This window comes from Centroberyx gerrardi, chromosome 13 (genome assembly GCF_048128805.1).
Source record: "Centroberyx gerrardi isolate f3 chromosome 13, fCenGer3.hap1.cur.20231027, whole genome shotgun sequence".
Lineage (NCBI taxonomy): Eukaryota > Metazoa > Chordata > Actinopteri > Beryciformes > Berycidae > Centroberyx > Centroberyx gerrardi.
Window position 1 is genome coordinate 6044583 of NC_136009.1, and position 3850 is coordinate 6048432.

Below are 3850 nucleotides of genomic sequence, written 5' to 3' on the forward strand. Positions count from 1 at the left end.
AATCAAAAGTCAAAGCTAGGCTTGTCTCGATATATTATAATCTCTCCTCCTTCACTCCCGCTGCCAAAGTCACACTCATCCAGATGAGCATCCTCTGAATTCTTGATCACGGTGAAGTTGTTTACAGGTCAGCGGGCACCGATGCACTTGAATCAGCTAAAATAAACAAAGGCGCCGCCGAAGGAAAGGGAAAGATAATGACAAATGATATAAAAGCAGATAAGGTAACAAACAGGAGTGAACATGAATGCAAACCTGGACAATCTAGATGTTCTGTAGCATCTATCATCACATCAAGGAACTCCATAGTACATGATGAACTGGCCTCATTAGCATACTGTACTTGTCATAAAAATGTACTGCCTTCAATAACTCCTTCAGATATCATATAAAATCCTTTTCCTTTTTATTTTATTTTATTTAATTTTAATCCCAGCAGCTCAGCAGTCCTTTTCTCATTGCCAGACTGTGACTGTAAATTACACTTTTGCACTTAATTGACTCGTTGGGTTAAAGGAGGTTAAGGAAAATCGATAAATAAATTGATTCATGCTAGTGGGTTTAAGTAGCTGAATGAAAGGAGCATAAGAGCAGAGCACAAAACAGCAACACTCCTCAAATTCTCCCCCCCTCTTCCAGCTTGATCAAACCCCTGTTGCCCGAGAGCAACAGGAGTTCAGAGATTGATTCCACACATCCCTCTTCCAAACATCCCCCAATGTTCCCTGCAGCAAGGTACAGTCAGCAGGTGATACCTATAATACCCCGCGATGACGAATCTCCAGACAAAATCTCACCGGGGGCAACTTGCTCCAGATGAAAACAGCTCCCCTCCGGAGGATGCAGCTTGGAAATAGCTGGTGGATTCGGTTAAGTTACTTAAAAAATGTAATCCGTTACAGATTCCTGATTACCTGCTTAAAACTGTAATCAGTGACATAATCCCGTTGAATGCTACTGAACTTGCTCATGCGCCTGGCAACTTCCAGATTACTGAAAAATAATAACACACACATTCGGTTCCTTGTGGATTACTGTACCTCCCACATTTACAGTAGTTAACCCTTTATACCATTTACTCCAATAATGGCAGTAATCATCCAGTATTTCAAGATGTGCAAACTATTTTAATGTCTAAAATCTCACAATCAAAGTGCATCTTTCCTCTCAAACATGTTTCAGAGTAATCCAGCAAGGAAACACCTATCATTTCTGTGAAAGTATTTTTTATTTTTTTCAAAAGTAATCTGATAGCAGAGCCCCTACAGCTAGTAAGTCACCTTTCAATTACAGATCAAAACTTTCAATAACAAATCATCAATCATTGCACTCAGGTCATTCCACGTGCGTGCGCGCACACACACACTCACACACACACTCACACACAAAGGAAAAAGGAACAACAAATCCATTTCCTCTGATGCTTTTCTGATTGAAAACAGCAAAAGCAACACTTTAAAATAAGGGTTGTACATACAGTAGAACCAGAAAGTGGTTCCATAACCACACTGTCACCCTTCTGATGCTATTTAGCAATGACTTCTAAAGTCCTGGGATCCTCAGCAAAAGGAAATGTAGTTTAAATTCACTATTATTACATATATTTGTAAGCTAGTGCAGTGTGAGAATGTATAAGTATGTTTATTTTGGCCATGGTTTCACTCTCTCCAGTGTTATCTTCCCACCTATCGAGAGGTGAAGTGTGATGTCATCTTGTATGCTGTAAAGTTATCATTTCCGCCATTTGGTGTGTAGTCCGGTATCCCTATGGGAAATATGAATGGGATTTGCAAGGAAGTCCAAAAATAAAGTCTGTGCTACACAGAGGCTTATTAGCTGCATTATCTTTTGTTCTATAAAATAAAATATATTAACTAACATCACCTTTGTGAACTTTCGTCCTTCATTTACTTTTTATATTGAATGTTGCTAGCAAAATGCTAATCGTTTGGGAAAGGGGACTACAATGGTTGTTAGCCTGTAGCTAGTAACAACACAACTAACCTACAGCTAATGACAAGGCAACTATAACTATGAACAGTAACAACTATAATAACTATTTAATGCAACGTTATGAAAATCTTAATCATTTGAATGTAAGAGGTAAAGGAAGTCGCTCATTCCTTCCTGATTTCCCTGATGATTAGCATTTTGTTAGAAAAAATCAATATTAAAAGTAACTAAAAGATAGAAATTCACAAGGGTGCTGCTAGTGGATATATTTTAACTCCTGGAACAAAAAGTAGTAATAATATCTTGTGGGTATCCATTACAACACAACCCTCATTTTTAGCATTTTTTGAAAAACCCATTCATATTTTCCATAGGGATTTTGGACGACAATGGAAGAGATGCTAATCTATGGCATACAAAATGACGATTCTATAGTGCAGTCAGCTGTGTTATTCTGTTCTAAACCATACTGAATAAAACAAAAATCTCACATGCCTACCTGGGTCTTAGAAAATGGAGGTCTGTTACGCAGTGCATGCATGTTTGGGGTTCCTTGGCATGAAAATGTTTGGGAACTCTTGTCATATAGAACCGTTTAGGTAACTTACAGTGCATTTTTGGTTTTATATTGAATCCTAAACAGGGTTCCAAACTACTCTAGGTCCTATTTAGCCACGTATCAGACAAACCCACAAGCCTACAGCGTTTTATTCTGGCCTCTTTACACAAGCACATGAAAATATACCTCTTTCCTCTGTGAGTGTCTCCACTTATAGGTGATAAACAAAGTGCTGGATTTTCAACTGAGCATGCAGGATACTGCTAGATGTAGCACCGGAGGGTGAAGTGTGAACAATGTTGAGCTGGAGAGGTGCAGAGAGAGAGAGAGAGGGGGAGAGTGAGGGAGGGTGAAGTGTGAACAATGTTGAGCTGGAGAGGCAGAGAGAGAAAGAAGGACAGAGAGATGGAGGATTGAAAAAGGAGGGAAGAAGACAGAGATAGAGAAAGAGATGATTATAAAATAAAATGTCTGTGATTAGAAACATAGCCAAAGGCCATAGAAAGGCCAGTCTGGTCTCATGAAATCTTGTGAAATGAGCATGATGTCTTAAAATGCAAATAACGTCCTCTGTGCGCAAAAACACACTCTTAAAAAAGAGTGTCATTTTTAACACATTTGTGTCTTCTTTGGGACAATGCATGCTACTTTTCAACACATAATGACAATACATTTTAATATGTTGTTTTTAACATATCTTAAAAACAACATACATTTTATGCTCTGTAAGCATTTTCAAACGACTGCTAAAAACGTATCTTTTCAGCTTAGCTTTTAAGTAGCCTTCATTTTAACTGTTTCTGTTCAGGATCCCAACAGAGCTGACACGGGCAAGTACGGATTTTCATTAGTCTTGTCCGGGTAATGCTTACTTGCACGAGTGAACACTATATGTGGGGGGGACAGAGCTTTACCCTGTATGATTCTCATCCATCTGTGGATGGTGAGGTTTTTGACCAAGAGGAGAATCTATGATTCTCGTCTGCCTTAGGCAGTGAGATCTGACGTAAATATCGGATCAAGAGTAGAATCAGGAAGGACAGGGGAAAAGAAAATTAAAGAAAAACATATGGGTTCACTCACAATGTGCATCTAAAAGTGGGAGTATTTGTTGTGTTCTTTTATCTTTCTATTTTACTTGATTTGATTCTTTTAATGCAATGCATCTTGCTTGTTCTTTTATATGAATTTTATCTTTTTATCTGTCTCTTATCTGCCTTTTATTGATGTAAAGCACTTTGAGCTGCATGTTGTGTATGAAAGGTGCTATACAAATAAAGGTTATTATTATTATTATTATTATTATTATTATTATTATTATTATTATTATTATTATGT